Source organism: Bactrocera tryoni, chromosome 3 (genome assembly GCF_016617805.1).
Source record: "Bactrocera tryoni isolate S06 chromosome 3, CSIRO_BtryS06_freeze2, whole genome shotgun sequence".
Lineage (NCBI taxonomy): Eukaryota > Metazoa > Arthropoda > Insecta > Diptera > Tephritidae > Bactrocera > Bactrocera tryoni.
The window spans coordinates 3,293,364-3,317,933 of record NC_052501.1 but is presented as its reverse complement, the minus strand read 5'-3'; positions in this window follow the sequence as shown (position 1 = coordinate 3,317,933).

Below are 24,570 nucleotides of genomic sequence, written 5' to 3'. Positions count from 1 at the left end.
ATCCATTACCCCTGTTGTTAAAGGCCTTAGCAAGCACTTATTTTTCTCTTTTTAATTTTGATGATCCTGTAGGAGTTCTGTTGTGAACGCTTGAACACCCTTTTGAGGGACTGCCGGAAATTTTTTCCCTTAAAAATTCCATAAAATCTTTGTAATATATGTATGTAACTTTGGAAAACTAAGAAGTTTGAATAAAATATTTAATATTTCATAAGAAAAAAAACGATTGAAAATGGGCCGGTTTAGCTCGACGAAACCCCAGTAAACCTTTCACCTTCCTATACCCGCACATCGGACGCTGAAACCAGCAAATATATTTTCGCAGAATTTCTTTTCTTAGAAGTTCTACTACTTAGTGTCTCATGCTAGCTCTCGTATCCCTGCTGGCTATACTTTAGTATGCACCGAACTTTAGGAGTTCGCACTAATTTTCGTTTTTTGCACAAATCACGTGCGTCAACCGACGCGGCTATACGTATTACGAAAATTGGCCCAGGTATAGGCGCACCTTCAAGGAGAAAAATAATATTTACTATAGTCTATCACAGATTTTTTTCAAAAATATTTAAGTTATCTGCCTTAGTCCCGAGCAATTAAGGAGAGTACTGTTAACTTATAAGGGCATAAGATCTGTTAAATCATCCAAACTAGCAAATGCCAAAATTATTTTTTTATACACTATATAATTTGATTTTGGAAAACGATTTTGAACTGCCTCATAATTATCTTCCAGCGAATAATTTCTGAGCGAATCAAAAGCACGTGGATTACAACAAATGTGATAATCATTTCATTTCGTTTTGTTTCACCCTTTTGTAAACCGGTTTTCTAACTCACATTCTAACACTAAATTTAGATTTTGATTTGTGTAACTCAAAATTTCCCCCAATTTCTTGCCAGCCGCTTTTCAAAAATATCCCAATATTTGACATTATTACCAAAAAAAAACCCTGTCTCTGGCTTCGCCTTGTTTGTGAGTGTGTTTGTAGAGCAGGAGGAGTGGCCTAAACCAGTCTCCGCTGCTCGCAGCGACTTTACGCGTACGCCATGAGCATTTCTGCTCGCGTCCAATGAGCGCGCTTGCGCACAACACCAACAACAGCAGCTGTTGCAGTCCAGCGCACAACAACAAAACTGTCCAGAGTACTACAGAGACAACAAGAACACTTCGTTGCTTTATTGTTTTTTAATGAGTTTGAGTTGATGAAGAAATTTAATTTAGGTGACTACCCAATGTCAAACCAATCCCGAGCAGGCAGTTACGCCACACCACCAAACCCGCAGCTCCGCATATGACTGCCCAACACCACCCACCAGCCAGCCTGCGCCGTTGATGATGTTGCTGCCGCTAAATGGACACACGAGGATGCTTTGGTCATCATTCAAGTTTAATGAAAAACGTTCACGCAAGTCAATGAAGCGCTGATGATGAAGGGGTGAACTCGTGTGGGTGCTACATACAGCGACACACATACATACATGTACATTTATATATATATGACTGCCAGTAAGGGAAATCGAAGTGGCGAGCGCCATAAAAGTGTTTTGTTGGGGGGTTGGAGGGGGCAGCTGCACTATATATACATATGTGTCGGTGTGTGTGTCTGCATGTGTGTGAAATGGGTACTGGAAATTAAATAAAGTGACGTTGCCATCGAACGAAATTTCCACATATTCGCTGGGCGCGCGGCGCAAAAAACAAACCTACACGAGAGCAAAATGGAAAAGGTTGCCATTTTTAATGTGTTTGGCCGCGCATACTCATTCCTAGCCGCGTCTACACACATGCATCCCAATGGAGCAGGTTTTTTAAGCCAGTTGCTCGGGTTGTCGTGCTTTGATGATTTAATTTTCTGGTCTTCTAATTTAATTTTATTATAGAAATACGTGGTGACGGGGCGAAGAGCGCCGGAGCGGAAGCCAAAGAAGAAGTACGGAGCCAAGCAGCGCGGCAAGCGGGGATTCGTGGATGGTGAGCATTCGGAGGAAACGACAATAATAAATGCTGTGTGGCGAAGCTTCATACCAACAAAACGTATTTATGTCTGTATATGTGTATATGTGTGTGGGTGTGTGAGTGTGCAAAGTCAGCGCCACACACTCGTATGTGCGCCTTTGTGAGTTCGTCTCTATGTAAATTTATTAATGGAAAATGGTGGAGTTTAATTGGAAAAGGAAACGATGCAAGGTGTTCGAGTTTATGAGTTGAAAATTCGGTGTGCGGTTGTTGGTTGCCAAATTGATTTTAATTGGTTTTTGATGTTCAGTGTTGGGTCGTTATAAGTAAGTGAATTCTATAAATTTAAAATGCTAGGACATATGCATGTGTGCATGCGTATATGTATATATGTGTATCTGTATGTTAATTAATTTTAACTTGCTTAGAAGTCGTTTAGGAAGAATAGTTGCGTCTTCTTGAATGCGGTTTTACAGTTGATTGGTTAGTTGTTCAAAAACACAGAGGTTCTCACGAAAGCTGTAATTAACTTCGACTGAGCTAGTTTGATATTTGCTGTGATCTGTTGGAATAGAAGTCTTTCAGAAAACATGAAGTCGAGAGCTTAATATAATCACATGAGCTATTAACTCAGCTCGCCTGATCTGGGAGAGCTTTTATAGTTAGTAAGGACACTATATTAACTTGAAATTAATTTAAAAAATCTAGGAATGACATTACTTACAAATTTACGTAGAGAAATTGCTTCTATTAAAATACAAGTCAGTCTTCATCTTCTTTAGCTCAATATCATAATTATACATAAAGAAAATATAATATTTCCTTCAAGCTTTTTTTGACAAAATATGTGTTTATATTTAAACTAAAAAAGGAAATTAAAATTAGGATATCCTTTTGGGTTATCTGGCAAAATCGTTTAAGACACGCATAGTAGCAATCACAGCTTCGGAATCGGTTAACTTAACCGTTTAAGCTTTAGTCACGGTTTCCGATGCTATTTTACGAATGGATTACTATATATGTATATATATATTTTTTTTTGAATAGAAAGATTAATAACGGTTAATGCTCCAAAATCGACTATTTACAGTACTGCCTAAACACAAATTCTCTGGCCGGAACTACAGCTTTCGAAATGTTATTTCCATCCGGGGACTCAATCAAAATCAAATATATATTTTCTAGTCTTCAAAGCATACATATATTGGGTCGAAAAAGTCTTTTCGTATTACTAATCAAACTTCAACTTATTTTTTTATAATGATCTTTAATGAACCATTTTGGTCGACCACTTTTTGCCATTTTATCGCAAGTGACATTATTCCATCAGTGTAAAACTTTTCTGGTTTCTCGGTGAAAAACTGCGACAAGTAACTTTCACAGGCTTTTCTCGAAGCCAACTTTATTCCTTTAAGGGAGTTCTGCATTGACCGAAACAAATGGTAGTCCGATGGTGCAAGGTTAGGGCTATATGGTGGATGCATCAAAACTTCCCAGCCAAGCTCTCCCAGTTTTTGCCGAGTCATCAAAGATGTGTGTTGTCTAGCGTTGTCTTGATGGCAGACGAAGCCTTTTCTGTTGATCAATTCTGGGCGGCGTTTTTTTCGATTGCTTGCTTCAAGCTCATCAGCTTTTGACAGTAAAATGTAGAATCAATCGTTCGACAAGGTTGGAGCAGCTCATAGTGAATGATTCCTTTCCAATCCCACTAAATACTCAGCATAACCTTTCGAGGCGTCTTCTCTTATCATTCGCTTCAGAAATGATTCGATTTCATTTCGTTTCAACAAAGAATCGCAGATGTTAGTTCGGTCCATTAAATTTCACAGACAATTCATATGGTACCCAAACATAAAGCTTCCTTTTGTAGCCAGACTTTTTTGAATGGTTCAAAACCGCTTGAGATGAATGTTAAGTTCCTTAGGTTTCTTATGTGATGGTCCTGGTTAATCTTTTCCATAAATTCACAGACTTTTTCAGCGATACGTCGACCAGAGCGAGGTGCATCTTCCACATCGAAGTTTTCAGAACGGAAGCGATCGAACCATTGTTATGCTACACGAACAAATACAGCATCGTCTTCGTAAACTTCACAGATTTCATTGGTGGCTTGTGTGGGATTCTTCCCTTCCTTTCTCAACTTCCCCGACTTTTTTTTTTTTGGTTAAGTGATGGATGGAGATATACCACTGCAACGACATCTATTGGCAAATTATGAAAAGACTTTTTCGACTACCCAATATATAATATTTCTTTCCTGCATTATTATCTAACATACTTTTTTGTTGTTGGAGGGGTAGAAAAAATTTTCAAAAAGCAATTTGCGAAATATATACTGTAGAGTTCTTGGCCGGATATAAATCCGAGACCATTCCGATTATCTTGGCATCCGATTATAGAATAGACTCTATTAGGAATATATTATTTGATTTTGTAGACATACATTTTCTACATAATGAAAAATAAACCACATTTTAAACTTACTCTTATTTAATTGATACTTTCCAGGCACCAGCGCTCATCAATGTACAAGTATTTACTTTCATCTTCATGTGTTTGAATAAATTTGTGCTCAAACGAACTGAAGCGAGAATTGCAAACAATTTAATTTTTAATTTTTGTTAATGAATTAATTAATTTAATGATACATACATATATGCGATAAACTCTTGCTGCAAAGCATTGTCATCAAAGCGAGCAGAAATTCACACCCAGACTCACACAAAAATATCTTTCAATATTTGTATTTTTAGGAATAGATACCCTGCAGGGAAGCATAAATTAGTTTGAAAATATGCTACTTCATAACTAGAATTTTCTGACCACAAACTAACTAGTCAGAGAAGTATCGAATTTATGCCAATTTATAGCAAACTGCTGAAAAAGAAAGTTTAATGATCTTGAACAATATCCTAACTGAAATTGACTTTGAGGATACAAATGGAACCAGACTGTATTTCTGCTGAACTACAATGGGACTTAACAATTTCTGACCGAGATCTGTCAGTTGACAACTCGCATAAAGTCAGCTGACTGCTTGAGCTTGCAGTCCACACTATTTTTAAAGTGTGTTAGAACTAGTTGATTTGATTGATAGTTGACTGCAGGGCACAGACACATACACACGCTCCACACACATACGGGAAACTTGTTTAAAAACACACTCACGCCCAACTCCTTGCCCCGGCGCAGCCTCTTCATCGTTCATGAACTAATGAATTTTTGTCAGGACAATTTATGTGAGTTTCTTTGTGCACGGCCATGCACATATACACACAAACGTCGACTTGCTTATTTGAGCATAATAACTGTAGCTTGTATGTTTGTATGTGTGTGGCAAGTCGCTGCAATTTCTATGGCAGTGTGTGTTTTGACTTGATTGTGTGGTTTGGCGTGTATTTAATTATTTTTCAATTAAATTGTAAATTTTTTGTTCGCATAATTGCATAATTATACCAGAATTTAAACGTAAACAATTAAGAGATGAGACGCACAAGCAATAAAAGCAATAAAAAAGCTCGCAGCCATGCAAAGTTTATAAAGTTGATTTAATTAAAATTCAATTAAAATTGAAATATTTTTAATTAAACAGTAGCCGCGGCTGATTTCACTTCATTGCCGTTGTGGTGTCGCCATTTAATGCTGTAGCATGCAAAAGAAGATGGCTTAGTTAGACAGCTGCGCATATGGGTGTATGGCAGTTTTGTCGATCCGGTCTAAAAAGTATTATGTAATTTGTCAGAAGCCGAAATAATGACTTTTATTGCAAATATAAGAAAATTTTCGAGGTAAAAAGGATATAATATATCAAGTTAAAAGAGCTTCAAATCTTTAGAATATACTTGTATGCTTTTGTTATATAATTAAATGTCCTGATGAAACACCACTTGTCTCTTGCGTCCAGCACGCTGTATAGAGAATGTATCAGTCGTGATTGAGAGTGTACACGAAACCTAGGAGAGTCGATTCGGCGCCGTTCTCAGCAACTCGGACTCACATATGAAACGACTTGACGCATTTCACGTCGAGATCTTAAATCGAAAGTGTACAACATACAGCTTGTACAAGAACTGAAACCGCTCGACCACCCCAAGCGACTATTCGAATATTCGACGAAGTTTTGTTCAGCGATGAGGCCCATTTCTGGCTTATTGAGTATGTAAACAGACAAAATTCCCAAAATTGTTCAAAAATGTAACCAAACTAGTCCCAACTGTATATCTGTGGACCAGATAATCGATCTGGATCGGATAATGAAGAGTTTTCGACAAGAAACGATTGCCAGGAGTACATAAGCCAGCATTGGAGACAAGACGAAGAACCAATGAAAATGTTTCAAGAAAAAAAATACATCAAAAATTAAAGGAAATTATGTTTCTTCTTTTCGCAAGGTGGCTCCAATTGGATATTCCAAGCGAAGCCAGGTCCTTCTCCACTTGATCCTTCCACCGGAGTGGAGGTCTTCCTTTACCTCTGCTTTCTTCCGGCGAGTACTGCGTCGAATACTTTCAGAGCTCGAGTGTTTTCGTCCATCCGACAACATGACCTAGCCAGCGTACCCGATGTCTTTTAATTCGCTGAACTACGTCAATGTCGTCACATATCTCATACATCTCATCGTTCCATCGAATGCGGTATTTTCCATGGCCAACGCAAAAAGGACCATAAATCTTCCGCAGAATCTTTCTCTCGAAAACTCTTAACGTCGACTCATCAGATGTTGTCATCGTCCAGGCAGCATATAGCACGACTTACAGAGTTTTGTTTTTGTTCCTTGAGAGAGGACTTTACTTCTCAATAGCCTACTTAGTCCGAAGTAGCACCTGTTGGCAAGAGATATTCTGCTTTGGATTTCGAGGCTGACGTTGTTGTTGGTGTTAGTTCCAAGACGGACGAAATTATCTACGACTTCGAAGTTATGACTATCAACAGTGACGTGGGTGCCAAGTCGCGAGTGCGACGTCTGTTTGTTTGATGATAGGAGATATTTCGTCTTGCCCTCGTTCACCATTTGCTTCGCTGCCTTATCCATTCTAGAGAAAGCAAAACTAACGGCGCGGTTGTTAAGGCCATCTGCATACGCCAGGAGCTGTACACTCTTATAGAAAATTGTACCTTCTTTGTTTAGTTCTGCAGCTCGAATAATTTTCTCCAAACGTAGTCACACGAAATGGAGTCGCCTTGTCTGAAACCTTGTTTAGTATCGAACGGCTCGGAGAGTTATTTCCCGATCCTGACGGAACTTTTGGTGTTGTTCATCGTCAGCAGTACACTGCCGTATTTGTTTTGCGGGGATACCAAATTCAGATATCGCGGCATAAAGGCTCTCAGAGATATAAATATCAGTGCTGAGTAACAAGTCATATTACAACTGAGTAGATAATTTTGTTATTACTAGTTTGGATCACAAGTGAGGTATGTCCAAAATAAATTCCAAATTTAATGATATCTAAAATGTTCCAATGAATGCCGCCTCCAATAGCCAAATTATGTAGGTTTTTTCTCACATGTGAATTATGTCTAGACCATCATCATCAATTTCTACATTTCCCACTTGAGAATAGGCCTTCAATGTCTAGACCACAGTGCCAACTTTCTAGTCTAAAAACCTGTTTATAAATCATACGTAATATTACAATTTGTCCGTATGTTTTTGTGTAAACTTATATTCTAACTACCTTCGTGTCAACCATTCACGTCTAATAGTTTTGATTAATTAACTAAACTTGCCACAAAAGTATTATATATATCGACAATCAAGACAATTTCAAGCATTAAAATAACAACAACACTGACAATGCAAAGCAAACATCTTTTTAATGAATGCAATTTAATTCTATTACCCACAAATTTCCAGCACAAATAAACTTTCTTGACTTTCCGCAACTCCGCAGTCGTGCCACACACAGTGAGAGAGCTAAAACACCAAAAAGAAAATAAAAAGACTGCTAGTTACTCTGAGTCTATCTAGCTACACATCTCGTTTCGATGTGGGGAGATCAAAAACTCCGACAGACCGAAAGGAAAGTGGATATTGAGATTGTTTGTGATAAAATATCAACTGCCATTAGAAACCTTATTTTCAATTCAATAGTTCATGTGTTGGAAAATCATATTAGAAAGTTTTCTCCCATTCTTTGACAAATGAATGAAAATACTTAATAATTCAGGTATGACTTCACCACTTATCTAAGCGGAATATAAGAACTTTTAAACCCATTCCAAAGACAGTCGAATCTACGTTACCGGAACGGACCCGTGACCCATCTTGAGACCTAGCATTCATTATTGTATAGTATTCGACCGAATAGACCACGTCCAACACGCAGTGAAGTAAATATAGCAGCCGTAGCTGAGAGTATACACGAAGACCGTGGAGAGTCAATTCGGCGTCATTCGCAGCAATTCGGACTCACGTATGGAACGACATGGCGAATGTTATCTTAAATTGAAAACGTACAAAATACTGCCTGTGCAAGAACTGAAGTCGCTCGACCTTCCTAACCTTCCCAAGCGACATCGCTTCGTTGTATGAGCTCTTGAAAAGTTCCAAGAAGATCCGACGTTTTCGAGCCAATTTTTGTTCAGCGATATGGACCATTTCTGCCTCAATGAGTATGTACACAAGCGAAATTGCCGCATTTGGTACGAAGAGCAATTTGAAGAAATTCAAGAGCTGCCATTTCATACAGAAAAAACAACGGTTTGGTGTGGTTTGGAGGCTGGTGGAGTCATCGGTTCATATTTCTTCCAAAAAGATGCCGGTGAGAACGTAACCGTCAATGGGGAACATTATCGTGCCATGATAACCGACTATTTGATGCCTGAAATTGAAGCTTGTGATCTAGGCGACATTTGGTTTCAACAAGAGGTCGTTACTTCCCACACGTCGCATCAATCAATGGATTTATTGAAAGAATATTTCGGTGAAGATAATTTCACGTTTTGGGCCTGTCGATTGGCCACCAAGATGGTGTGATATCAGACTGATAGACTTTTTCCTGTTGGGATATATAAAGTCTAAAATATATGCGGACAATCCCGCTTTGATTCAGGCCTTGAAGCAAAACATCACGTGTGTCATTTGTCAGTTACCAGTGGAGATGCTCAAGCGAGCCATCGAAAATTTGACTCACAAATGGTTCAAGGTATGTTCTTTCAAATGATAATAAAAACTCGCATTAAATTTGAAGTTTTCTGCTTTTTCTTTAAAAAAATTGATCACCCTTTAGTATATTTAATTATCAAAGCAAATATTTTATAGGATTACAATAATTACAGTGATAAAAATAGCCGTTAATATAGTATGCCTATAGAGAAAACGGTTCAGAAGAATACGGGATGAAACCCTATATGAAAAACTTGTATAAAATGACTCTCTTTAATGGAAAGTCGGATTGTGCTACTGTGATTTCTTCTATGTGATGCAATTTGTATGAGTTTTTGAACTCCCCAAGTCGTTAGCTGAATAGACGCTCGAGTTTGCGGTTAAGATGTTGGCGAAAGTGCAGAGAAAATCCAAAAAGACTACAGAAGACGCGGCATGAAGTTGCACTAATTCCATCATTCGCTTATTTTCTCAATTAAACATAGAATTTCTTCATCATCACCGGCTTAAGTAATCAAAATCTACATGCATACATACATATGTGTGTATGCGTGACGTATGAGTTGCCTATACAGATGTATGACATATGTACTTGTATGTATGTATGAATGTGCATAAAGAGGAAGCTGCGCAAGTACAATGGCTATGTTTAAATGTAATTTTCTTCAATTTACTATATGAGTACCGACACACACACACAAGCAAACTTTTGAACATACATATATATATAGATTTACTTTTCTATATGGCAACAGGAGCATAGATATGGCTTTCGTGAGGGTACACAATATGTATTCATGTAAATATGACTGTGTGAATGTTGTAAAGACAACCGCTGTAACCACTAAGGAAGACAACTGAATGAAACAACGCGCGCCATCTTGACTTATATGCACAAACACACAATTATACACACATAAATCTATAGGTAAAGCTTGGTGTAAACTTCTTCAGTGTTGCGTCTCATTCAATTCATCTTAAACGTGCCGCTGCTGGCGTGTATTCAACATACGTGTGTGTGTGTGTGACGAAGCAGTAAAGGAGTAAATTTGCTGGAGTAGCGCCTGGAGGTCGCACAAAAGGCGAAATTACATTTAAGTGGATTTTCTCATTAAGTTCAATTAGAAATCTTGGTTTCTCTGTGATAACAGACACTTAGCAGTGAAGGAGGTGAAGAGCGCTCTCATAAACCAATATAACTATAAAGGACCGGCTGAATGTGACAATTATTTGAAATAATCTCATTTATGTATTAGCTGCGTTCTATTCGCCAAGTTGTGGCAAGTGACAAAACGAACAAACAACTCGCATAATAAACCTCTATCTGGAATATATTATATTTATTTGATAAAATTAGTGAAAAGACATGCAGTTTTATATAAGGCTAATATATTCGTAAAAACGGCCGACAGAATGAGGCTGACAGATCGAGAAGACTGCAGAAACAATGGTGCATCTCATGTGCACTTGCTCCGCTGGAAGAGGTATTGATAGTGAGACCACAGAGTCTGTTGAAATTCGCATCCTAAGGTATGACTACTCCTCATGGACCTGGTAACACTGGTTTATGCGGGGTTCACTGACCTACCAGACTAACCTAACCTAATCTATGTGACTGCAGAACCTAGGGACGTATTTCTCGCAAATTTTGAGACACCTAACCGTTGCGAAGAGTGCCAAGAAAGATGCTGTAGGAGCTACACCCAAATGTATATTGTACCTATGTATGAATTGATTTGGCGTGGTGATTGGACAGTAACTTGCTACTAAACTTACATATACTTGGTATATACTTGTTTCTACATACATACATACATGCCTGTTTTGTATCGTTAGCGCCAAGGGATTAGCAAGTGCAACAAGACTGGGTAAATTGAGGCAAATCCAAACTGAATGTGAAAATGGCGAAACAGCAGCCACAGTGCCCTGTGAGAGTGAATGTTTTATTATACACATATATATCTATATACATATACTTATGTATGTATGCACATATATAGAATATATTGTTTGTGTAGGAATTAGAAATGTTTGGGCGTTCGTGAATGCGAGTGAGAGCGAGTGTCGACATATTTATTTGTTTAGCGGGCGACATGAACTTGTGTGCGGTTGAATTTGCAAATTTAATTAAAATCAGCTAAGCACATTAATGAAACATTTACATAGGTGTAGGTGTGGGTGTGGGTGTGTGCGTTGGCGAAATTCGCAGGCAGTCGGGAAATAACGCTACACAAACACGAACACTATTACAGCCACTCTCACACACATTCACATTAATGAGAGCGTACACGTGAAAGTTTCTACGAAAAGAGCAGCTTTCGAAGATGGTTTGTTAGCAATCTAATTACAACAACAATATGTGCAGTGACAGCTCCTAAATGCAGCAAGTACTGAAACGAGAGTGGTTCGCTAAGGGAAGTTTTTGTTAGAAATATATATACGTGTTTTATTGATATTTATGGAACTACTTAAAAAACAATGAAGTAGAGATCAGAGAAGGGTGTAGGAAGATTGCCAAATCACGTATTCCATCCTAGTTTTCTTGTACAGATGTTTTCTGTTGTAGACTTCCAACTTAGAATTTACTGTTTTGACATTTATAAAGCTTCGCCTTTCGAAGAATAAAAACTTTATCTCTATAGGTTGTTTTTCAAAATCCTTGCTTACCATTTTATCAGGTAAAATTAGAGTAGCCAATTTCAAATTATCTGAATATCGCATGATCTGTCTCAACCCTCCAAATATTCTCTTTGCATCTTCTTGATTCCGAACGTTTACTTACAGGTCTCACTACATCTCAATACTCTTTCTGAGCTATCTTCAAAAAACAGAAATTATAAGTAAACCATCGTAACGAACAGAAAAAGAAGTTGGAGATCCTATAAAATAAATACATAATTGATCAGCGTGATAAGATTAGTCGACTGTCTATTTGTTGTTGAAACCAAATGTCGCCGAGGTCCCGAGTTTGAGTTCCAGGAATCAAATAGTAGGTACGACGGCGCGATAAAGGCCGCCATTGACGGTTACGTTCTCACCCGATATCAGTTTTGAAGAAATATGGGCCGATGATTCCATGGGCCTACAAACCCCAACAAATCGTTTTTTTTCTGGATGAAATGGCCGCTCTTACTTCAAGTTGCTCTTTGCCATGCGACAAGTTTGCTTTTTTACATAACCATTGAGCCAGAAATGGGCCTCGACGCCGAATAGACTCTTCTCGGTCTTCGTGTAGACTCTCAGCTACGGCTGCTATATTTTCTATTCAATTGAATATTATCCAATAATGAATGCTGGGTCTCAAGATGTGTGATGATGTTGCGAATATTACGCTAAGTCAGCCAATAAAGTTGAAAGAGTTGTAAACGGCTTTCAGGCATAAGTTCGTCCATAATGATATACCAAACAATACTGAACAAAAATAACATGACAGTTTGGCACGACGCACGCGTGATCTGTCAAAACAAAGGCTATTGAAGAAAATACCTCTACTTGGATCACCCGTTAACAACAAAAAAGTCTCTTTCTGTGAAAACTTACTAATACAATGGCATAATCTCCGACCAAATTGCTGCCATGCAAGGTGATCGATCAAAATTAAGTTCCTTTTATTTGTAATGAGTATTATAGCTGAGAGCGAAGTTAACGTTTCTTATTAAGTTTGTTATCTAACAACCCTCGTGACTAAACATGGGCGCGATGTGTGAGGGTTATGCGGTTCTGTTTATTGGCAACAATGACGGCGGCAAACGAAGGTCGCTTAATTAATGAAATTCGGGACAAATGAGAGGAAATTCGCCAACTAACTGTAAATGATAATTGCTAGCGTTGACGGTGAGTGCACGACAGCCAATATATTTATGCGTGGGGGTATAACTGAGCATATATTAATATATTTGTAAATATATATGTATGTATATATTATTGTAGGCATTTTGCTCCTCCTCGTGCTCTCACAAACGGTGAGTTGTATATGTTTTCATACATCTGTTTGTGTGGATGTGTATTCATTGCACACCAAATAGTCATGTAAATAAAAGTACTCACAAATTGATGCTGTTGCAATTTGGATTTAATTAAAATAATTGAAATCGCTGGTGGAAAACTACCGCTAAATAAACAAACAAGTAAATGAGCTAAATAAACCGAAATAAAACACACATACGCATTCCGACATACATATGTGTGTGTATCTATTTTATGCACAGAAATATATGTGTACTTGTGTGTGTGTATAAAAGCATGGCACTCTCTAATGTGTGTGCATCAATTTGCTGCTTTCAAAAAGCTTCGTTTTAGATTTATTTAATATCTAATTGCTGCCATTGTCAGGCGTAATAATTTCGCTCAGTAAAAAATAATTAAATTAAAATTATATTCACACATACATATATATGTATGTATATCTCTTTATTTATATATGCTTATTTCCTTCGGGGTAAACTGGTTTCCAGCGACAAAACTAATGATTTTATTCGGTTCAGCTGAAATTCTCGATCTGAATACCACTCCATATTTCTGAACACGAGTTTAATCTCAAAAGTATGGAGTCCTGGATGAAGAAGTTCACGCAAGTGAGGAAAGTTCTCCGAGCGCCATTCTCTTGGGAGTGGTCATGGTTATGGCTCAAACAGCTCACGACTTTCGGTCTTAGACCAAGTATCCTCTGGGTAGCTAACGAACATCCATTCCACAGAGTTGTAAGTTGGGTTTGGGACCCGATACGTAAAATTACTAACAACCTCGTATGAGAGACCTCCCTTTTGATGACGACCATGGTCAACGCATTAAGGATTAAGTCTCCTCTACATCGCAAAGGTTCTATCAAACGTATTGTGTGAAAGCCCTCCGTCAACAAACTGATTAGACCTTATCAGTGTGGCTTTAGGCCTGGAAAATCTATAATCGACCAGATATTCACCATGCGCCAAATCTTGGAAAAGACCGTGAAAAAAGGATCGACACACACCACTTCTTCGTCGATTTCGAAGCTGATTTTCACAGTCCGAAAAGGAGCTGCCGCTATGTCCGAATTTGGTATCCCCGCAAAACCAATACGGCTGTGTAAGCTGATGTTAAGCAATACCAAAAGGTACATCAGGATCGGGAATGACTTTGTCTTTCAGACAAGGCTACTTCCTTTCGTGTACAATCTTCCAATCTTCTATAAGAGTGTACAGCTGCTGGCGTACGCCGATGATATTGATATCATTGGCCTCAACACCCGCGCCGTTAGTTCTACTTTCATCAGACTGGATAAAGACGAGGACAAGACGAAATATCTCCTGTCATCGCACTCGCGACTAGGCACCCACGTCACTGTTGAAAGTCAAAATTTCGAAGTCGTAGATAATTTCGTCTATTTAGGAATCAATATCAACACCAACAATAATATCAACCCCGAAATTCAACGCCAAATAACTCTTGCCAAAAGGTGCTACTAGGACTGAATAGGTAATTGAGAAGTAAAGTCCTCTCTCGACGAACAAAACGAAACTCTATAAGTCACTCTGTCTGCGAAAAATTTATGGTCCTTTGCGCGTTGGTCACGGCGAATATCGCATTCGATGGAACGATGAGCTGTATGAGTTAATAAGACATTGACATAGTTCAGCTAATTAAAAGACAACGGGTCCGCAGGCTAGGTCATGTCGTCCGAATGGACGAAAACACTCCACCTCTGAAAGTAATAGACGCAGTACCCGCCGCGAGAAGCAGAGGAAGAAGAAGACCTCAACTCCGTTGGAAAGAACAGGTGGAGAAGGACCTGGCTTTGCTTGGAATCTCCAATTGGCGCCACATAGCAATAAGAAAAAACGACTGGCGCGCTATTATTAACTCGACTATAACCACGTTTACCCGGGGAATTTAATTAAAGTTTCCGGATTCTTTTTTCTTACATTGTATACTATACTGAGAGAAATGGAAAGACCATAGAATTCAACTTGACATCATCTATATAGTCTCAGTTACGGAACATAGCAAACTACCCTTCAAGCATCTTAACCTTGGATCCCCTCGTTGAAACAATCCATTCAACTGAAGATTAATTGCTTTACAGGGTTGTCGGAACCTCTTCCTGCAATAGTCTGTCGATATACGAACCAGAAATGGGAACCAATAAGCAAGAATTTGACATCCCACAAAAACAGTATTTGGCGCACCTCCTTTTACAAACGTTTGACATCCTTTTTCTATAATTATGTCGTAGTTCGATATCAATTTTTTCATATTTTCTAAAATATGAAATAGTTTCCAAATAATAATCCATAAATCTGTTAGTTCAACTGAAACACCACAATGATTTGTGCCATGCAACACTACACGATTCTATTAGCCACTATTTAGAGTATTTACGGTGGCACCACAGGGGCTCCGAACAGATTTTATCCGACGTGGGTCCCGTAACAAGTCTTTGTCAGCACTGGTATTATTCGACCACACGCTGAGTGCCGCCGGCGCTCGAACCCGTCACAGCCGTTTTGCGGGTCACGATGCACTTCGGAGGACATCTGTCAAACTTCGTTTGATTTGTAATTAACGGGTTGCTTTGATTTCCTGTGCGAAAGCAGGCAACAACAAGGGAGAGACTTGTAGCAATAATCAAATGAGATATTTACAAATCAATTATTGTTAATTTTTGTTGCTGTTTTATCAAATCAAAACATAAGACGTAACTAATTTCGAATATTTTCGTTTCGTAATCAATTTCTATGTTTTAGAGAAAATTTCAAAAAACTAATAAGTTGTTGGCTAAACTAAATGAACTTTCTATTTCTAAATTGAAATTGAGCTAACCGAAGACTCTGCTTTTTATTAATAAACTATTAGGAAAATCTTTTATTCATTCAGAGAGGAAATACAGATATGGACGGGAGCTCGGAAAGTTCCCTCCAGATTTTAGTACTAAGGAGGTAAATTAATTCATATATGACCGAACAGAAACAAAATACATAATTTCGATAAAAAATTTCAAAAATATTTTATTATTTTCAAAAATCTTGACGATGTAACTCCATTAGCTAATTCCATTAAGATTTGTTTTCATATTTGTTAGATGAGTATGGAACATCGTAGCCTACACATTCTTTTATTGGTCCTTTTTTTCGACCTATGGATGCCTCAATTGTTTACCCCACTCGACTTTATCTCGCTGTTATTAACACCTCGTTGTTTTTGAACTTATTGTTGTGCTATACAACAGAGTAATAATGAGACAACTACTTGTATGATGATATCCTTGTAGGAAATGTTAGCCACTAGTTGATAATTGCCCTGTAAGAAATGCTGGAGTGCTCTTCCTCTTCCAATAGTTTTGGTTGGCATTTATTTGGTATTATTTCCAAATTTTCCTTAATATTTTTTTTTGAAAAAGCATTTTAATTAATAAAAATGTACATCAACATAATTTCTAGAACTTAAATAATCGGTAATTCAATTTGAAAAATTTTGGATACATATCTTCTCGTAGCCTATCTCCAGGAGGATCTCCGTGTCTGTTGGAAAGCAAGATCTTCCTGCTTAATATTTTCTCAAAACCAAGAACTAAAATAATGTATTATTACCAGAGATGAATACAGTTAATGATCGAAGGACTGGTAAAAATTTTGATATTTTTTCATAAAATGGCGGCTTCCCATTTTCTATTAAGACTTTCGTTTGAATTACTTTTCCAAGCACTTTTGGCATTCTGATTGTATCTCCAAAACGTGAGTTCTTTCTCTTTCCATGACTAAAAACGTTGACCTCTTAGTTAATTTTTTTCGAACGGGGATAAAAAGAAATAATTCGGTGTGAAGTCAGGACTTTACGGTAGATGTTTTGGGTGCTCAAAAATGCTGTTCTTAAGTCGGTTACAACAAGTTGGAATTTACTGTTCTGCGTTCTTCCAGAGGTATGGCTGCGACATGTCTAGTTTTGCTAGAAAAACAGGTAACCATTTTCTTCGAAGTGCTTTCGAGCGAGAACTACTTTTGTTGGATTCGGCTCATCAGAACAGGCGTATTGCATTGACCAATCAACACGAGCTACCACGTAGAAAAAAGTTTTCACAATCCAATGTTCATGCAATATTGAATGTATGCTGGTCTCACTAATGCCCATAGTTGTCTCAATCTCACTATAGGTCATATGACATCTGGCACAGCATCAATAGTTACAGTAACAGCAACTTATTTTGGACCATCGTGATAAAATTTGGCTTGAGTGATCTTTGACCTCGATTGGATACACCCTACCATCGATAAAAGTTGGTTCTTGACGGAGCTTCATCGTCAAAAATCAAATTAAGTTCATCGATGCATCGATGAGTTAATTCACTTCTAAAGTTTAAAAAACTTTCGCGATTTAATTCCATTTTTGTCCGAGATGAATATTTTAAGTTACTGTAAACAGTACAAATAGCGCTCGGATGTCAAACCTGAAAGAAGGTCGAGTGAAAATTTCAGACTGATCAGTCCGAAGTTTTGTTCAACGACAACGTTTCGAGAAAAATACGTTTTCAAGTTTTTGGACCCGCTTACGCTTCAAAAATATGCTTTAACTATTTGCTTGATCAATTTCAAAATGTCTGAGAAAGTTTTAAAATATACATACATATGTACATATGTGCAGTCGACAAATAAGCAAAAAAAAGCGTATTTGTTGAAATTAATTATTAATATATCCCCTTAAACAAGTTTTGAGTAAAGCTATTTGCTCAAATAGTAGTAATTATAATGTAAATATATCTCATTTCGACTGATTAATACTTTTAATTTTCATTGGCTTCATTTTAAAGAAGAAATATTTTTTTGGTTGAAAAATTTTTCCTACGGTTCTACAGTCTGTATTTTTTTTTCTTTCAAATGAGCTAATTATCTCTTCAAATTACTTGCAGGACATCATTACCTAATCCATTGCTCCAAGTACCTAACTAATTACCGTTTTATATGGACATCTCCGTGTGCGAAAATTTTTGTTTGCGTTGAGATGAAGGAAGCCGCAGTTGAAAAACGTGTGAAAGCCGATTTCTTGCCTCAGTACACCTAGATAATGATGCGGTGGGGTGAATGTGACATGAGCCGAATACTTGTAACTGTTTTGTATCGGTAATGTTATGTCAACCAAAAGAAAAACAAAAACAAAGGAATGCTAAAACTGCAAGCTGAAAAAACTAGTTTCGAGTTTGTGGTGTGGGCTATGTACTTAGCACCTAATTGTTTTTGTTTTTCTATTTCTAGTTGGCAGATGACAAGCAATTTGAGCGTGAAATTAAGAATATTAGAAGAAACCTTCTATGAACCCAAAACATTTCACTTTTTCAAAAACGAGTTGATTTCGCATTTGAATAATGAAACACTGTAGAATAACAACAACACTTTTCCTACACGCAGCCGCGGGCGCTTAACTTATCAACTTGCAATTTATGTAACATTTGCGGTCGGTCAACGCCTACCAGCGCCAGCCGCCTTTCCAACGCGCTCGCCACGAGCACCGAGCCACTCCAGCGAGCTGCAGTGCGCAATTCAATCGAATTTGTTTTTGGGCAATTGTCAAAAATTGAATCATAACTCTTACTAAATCATAATGCAATCATCGGAACACATCACCAGCAGCCACGCACTCAGCCACTTGGTCATGCAATCGCCGGTTCAAACGAGAATTCAAATCACCAAGCGAGTCCTTGTGTTTGTGTGCTGTGTGTGTGCGCGCCGCCCAAATTTAACCTTAGCACACAATTACGCAGGTATTCAATAATAACTGTACAAATATTATGTATGATATTATGAATGCCTACAGAAGTGGGCGTGCCATTGCTCGCGGCAATTCAATGCGATTGAATGCTTGTTGTTGTTTCGTGGTTCAGTGTCAAATATCAGCAACAAAATAACAAGATTTTTCCCGATTCAAATGAGCTATGCGGCAACACCCAGACGATATGGCAACATTTTGAATTTTGAGAAAAAAAAAGATTGTTTTTGCGAATACTTAAATATCGCATGAAGGCAACAGTGTGAAATAGCAGTGACACAGACAGTACATCGAGTCTGCGTTCTCTAGAACTAGGAATACAACAGACCACTTTAGGATTCCAGTGATGGTAAATGTGAATATAGAATATATGGCGATCTGATTCGTTATAAACCAAAAATTGAAAACTGATACACAAATGAAGCTAATAAAGGCAGTCGGTGGTACAGTAATCTATGACAATCTATGATACATTTCTGATAAGCTACGCCGACGATGCACTTGATCTTAACCACATCCTAATCCATCCATTAGAGGCACTTAGTTTGCCACTGACAGTATATTTCACTAATAATGGGTTAACAACATGCACCGGTGTTCTGATTACGAAAAAGATCGTAACAATTGGCTAGACGATTCGTAGCTCAAATACAACACCAAGCAGATCTTAGCTGAAACCATATGTCCATGAGGGTCTAAATCAACACTAATCACTGCAAAAACCGTTATGCCGTTCTCCGAAAGACAGCTCTAAAAATAGCTTCCTCAATTATGCGACAGTACACTGACCATAGTATAGGGTGATCAAGGGCGGATCTGGATGAAATGGCAGCTCTTGAAAAGTCATTCATCCTAAATGCGAAAATTTTGATTGTTTACAAGTACATACCCATCGAGCCAGAAATGGGGCTCCTGGCTGAAACGAAATTTGGCTCGAAAACTTCGAATCTTCTTGGAACTTTTCAACAGCCCCTTGGGAAGGTCGAGCGGCTTTAGTTCTTCCACAAGCTGTATTTTGTTTTTTTCACTTTAAGTACTCGACGAAAATGCGCCAAGTCGTTCCATATGTCAGTCCGAGTTGCTGTGAATGGCGCCGACTCGACTCTTCACGCTCTTCGTGTCGTGGACGTAGTCTATTCGGTCGAATATTATCCAATAACGAATGCTGGGTCTCAAGACATGAGTTGAGCAAATGGAGCGAAACATATTCTTTACAGAATGTGATTTTTCGTAATAAAGTTGAATGATTTTTAAAAGTAGTTCAGGCGTAAGTCTTTTCATAATGAAATGCTAAACAATACTGAACGAAAATAACGCGACATTGACACGACTCCCGCGTGATCTGTCAAAAATAGACTACTGAAAAAGTATTTTTACTTGGATCACCCATTAGTAATACCAAGGTATTACATACACTGGAAATACAGATGGGTTATCAAATAGCAAACGGACAGAAGAAGCAAACACGTAGCCGACTCTAACTGCGATCTTTGAGTCTATGGCTAATTTGTTTATCGTTTTAAGTATTTAAAGCTAAAAGCAAAATATTAGTCCCATGGAAATAATGCTAAGATTGGTGGTAGATTGTCAGTGATGGTTCGAGAAACAATGCACGCTCATCTTCAATTCATTACCGAGGAAAAGTTTCATTTATTTATTTAATTGAGTTGTTTTTCAAAAGTTTTTTTCATGTAATTATGAATTTGTTACTTTCTTTCGTTTATTTACGTAACAAATTCATCAAATTGTATCAATTTCCTGCGTAATTTACTTTTCGCAAATGCAAAAGTCATTAATTTCTTTATTACTTAGTTTACGTGCACAACGACGGGTCCCGCCGATGAAGTTTCTACAATAAACCGCTGCCGGACTGCAACCGGAAATTTCACCATCTCAATTTTCATGAAAAGCAGCACAGTTGTTGTTGTTGTGTGCGTAATTAGTTTATGCAAAAAAGGTGAAAACATTGCAATTGCAATTTCAATAATGAAAACTCTGCAAAATTGTGATGCCAAAATTTTAATTACTTCCAAGGCGCGTAATCACCGAATTCACCAAGAAAGCGGATAATAGAAAATGGCCACTGCCACTAAGCCACCCACCTATTGCTTACTTTTGTTATTTATCGTTTAAGCTAGGGGGGTGATGAGTAGGAAATAGCGTTGGTTAAGGAAATGCTCTGATTTTAACTCTGAAAACATAATCATCACTTGCAAATTGCAATTTTCTTAAATGAGTAGGAAATTAACCGTTTCGGTGGCAAATGCATTGTGATCGATAAATTTTGTGAAAAAAGTCTACTTTTTACTTGAACTACATTCAATTTTAGCACAAAAGTTTAATCATGAAGTTATGACTTCCGAAGATTCTGCGAGCTCTTCTCCCATTTGACAAAATATCTTCCAATCCTTCATCTTCTAACTTTTTTCCGCTCAGGACTCCCAAGCCAAATCAAGACTTTTAAATCGTGCAAATAGCTTTCGGCATTTTCGCATCTCCAAAGCATGTTCACCATAAAAAAACACCGAAATACGTTAAAGTTCAGATGAAGATTTCGATATATTTGAGTGAAGAAAAATATTGCTTACGCTTCAAAAGATTGGCATACCATATAATGGAGAAGACTCACAAGGACAGTAGTTTTGCAACGCATGTTCAAAATAATTGGAACAACGGAAGTATTACAGACTTATCGACGAAAATTCAAAAAAGGTAGATACACGATTTTACTCACACTCACAACGAACTGTCAAACATTCACAGTAATATTCTGTACGATTATGACGTAAGGAATCAAAGTATACGAACTCACTCCATAAAATGTAATTAGTGGAAAAGTTGTAACCTTTATTTCTAGCATTAATAGAAGGCTTCAGATATGTAATGAGATTGATTGATTCTGCCGCGACCTAAACATGTTAACTTGTATATAGACAGAGTTTATGTACAAAATAATGAATGAAGTCACGTAGTTCCCGGTCGGATTTGCACTTACATATGTATATAAGGTAGACAAAATAGACTTGATGACTGACGTTCTGTGAGAGTCTGCTGACCAAAAATAGTCATAAAGTATATAGAGAAGACTAAAAACAGAACTTGTGATCGAAGAAGTTGAATTAATACACCATTAGCAGTCTGTAAAGGCGGCTTCTTAGAAAGAATTGCACAACTAAGGAGTGAAACCAGACGGAATGTTTACCTCCAACCGTAAATCTCATTTAAAACTTGCCTCTTTTATAACTTATGAATGATGACTATTTCTGGAAATTTGTATAGCGTTTTTGGTTAAAGCTGAAGACTTTCAGTCTCATATATAGTAGCAGCAAAAAAATATTAAACAAGTAAGGAAGAGCTAAGTTCGGGTATACTCTTGCAACTTGAGGATTAAAACCAGGTAAGCACCTTCAGGTATACAAGGCTTAGTAGTTCTATGGGGCCTAGGGCTGTAACGTAAAAATCAGGGTACCAAAATTGGTTGAAACCGGTAGTTTTGTGGCCGTGGTAGTGGCCCGATTACGCCCGTCTACAAATTCGTATATTTTTGTACTAAGGAATGCACATACCAAGTTTCATCAAGATATTTCAATTTTTACTCCAGACAGACAGTCCCGGATTTTAACTCCGCTTCATTATCATCATCCTAATTATTAATATACATACATATATCTGTATATAACCCTATATATATCTCGCTTAATTTTAGGAGACACATACAACCGTTCGGTGAATAAAATTATTATACTCTGGAACAACATGTTGCAAAAGTTTAAATACTTGTATAAATATAACTATTCGTTAAATAAATACAAAGTGACAAATAGAATGTTACACATGTTTGACAGCGTTGCTAAATTCGGTTTCGAGCAGCTTGATGTTTCTCTTTGGCGTTTTTTTTTGCTACAACTACAAATTAAATTTTAAGCGTCACGTGACTAACAGCCGCCGGCCAATTTCCGCCCCGGCCAGATTTGTATGTAGTTGTTTGTTGTGCTGAAAGGCGAAAAATCACAGCGAGTATGATAATTTTAGTTGTTAATAATCGGAAAATGCCGCAGGCCAGCCATGATGGCCAGAAAAAGTTGGTATATGTATGTATGTATGTGTAGAGTGTGTGTTGAGAAAAAGTCGTCTTTGTCGATGTCAATGTGGGAAGTAAAGGCGACTTTTAATGGCCTACAAGCACAGTTTTACGCGCCACGAACAGCAACAACACACTCACGCTCATATGCATATTAGATTATTGAACAAAAACGTATTTTTGTGTGTCTGTATGTATGTGTGCGCCAAGCTAAATTGTCATTTCGACAATTTTTTTGTAGTTGTCGCTTTTCTCTTTGCACGTTTCTTTCGATTTTGTTGTGAGCCTACGGCTAATTTGCCACCCCGAAAACAAAAAGATTGAATGAAGAGTCCCCTCTCAATTTCGCACCTTTTGCATTTCCGATCTCATGCATGTGTATGTGTATATCTGTTTTCATATCACTGTGTGTGTGTGTGTTCGCACTTATTTCTTTGCTTTATTTTTAATACGCTTTTTTCATTTCGTCTTTACCTCTAGCTATCTCTCCTTCTGTCTCTCTCTCAACAGGGGTTTGACACGTAATAAAGTGCAATCAAATGCAACCTGGACAAATTCTCACTCAGCGATGGTGAGTTGAGGTGTACGTGCTCCCGGCAGCAAGAATTTGGTAGTCTCATAAGAAATATAATTCCACTACACCAATGAATGAATGTTTCCGATTTTCTTTCTATTTTAGTTTGCAATGAGAAAAATATATTTTCAAGACACATAAGTCCCACTAATATATAAAATAAATTATAATCAAGTAAAATTCCAATGCTGCATTCAAATGTAAAAATGACTGGTCTGTATGTTACTAGTTTGAAATTAACTAGTTCATAACTAGTCCACACATGGGCTTGTCTATTTCAGGAGATAAATGTCAAAATTACTGGTGGTATATTACTAGTTTGAAATGGACTAGTTCGTAACTAGTCCACACATGGGCTTATCCGTTACAGGTTATTCAATGTAACTATGTGTGCGGGAATATTTAGATGTATCTGCGCATGTAAAATGTAGTTTTCCATTTTTTGTAGCAACTCGGCATGCAAACGGAAACGGAAATTTGTTTCGCAATTGATTGAGTTTCTTTTTGTGGAAATACTCGTATTAGCGTCTAAATCGAGACTTCTTCTGTGAGCAAATGAAAAGCGAAGTACAAAAGAGATTGATTTAAGATTATGATAATAGTTGCGCCCAAGATTAAATTCTGATGGTAGAACAGATAAAATATGTATGATTATGAAATTTTCGTAACTATTCCGATTCAGTAAAGGAAATTTTCTAAAGTCACTGAAATCTGGGAGACATCTGGTTAGCAGTAGTACCACTACTCCAAACCTCAACATCCGCGCCGTTAGTTTTGCTTTCTTCAGAATGGATAAGGAAGCGAAGCAGATGGGTCTGGTGGTGATCGAGGGCCAGACGAAATATTTCCTGTCGTCAAACAAACAATCGACGAACTCGCAAGTTGGCTCCCAGGTCACTTTTGACAGTCATAACTTCAAAGTCATATCATAGAAAAGTTTTGCGGAAGATTTTTTCTTTGCGCATTGGCAGCGGCGAATATAGCATTCGATGGTACTATGTGCTGTAAGAGATATACGGCGGCATATTTCAGCCAATCAAGAGACAGCAGCTGCGGCGACTAGCTCATGTTGTTGGAATGGAAGATAATAATCCAGCTTTGAAGGTTTTTGATTCAGT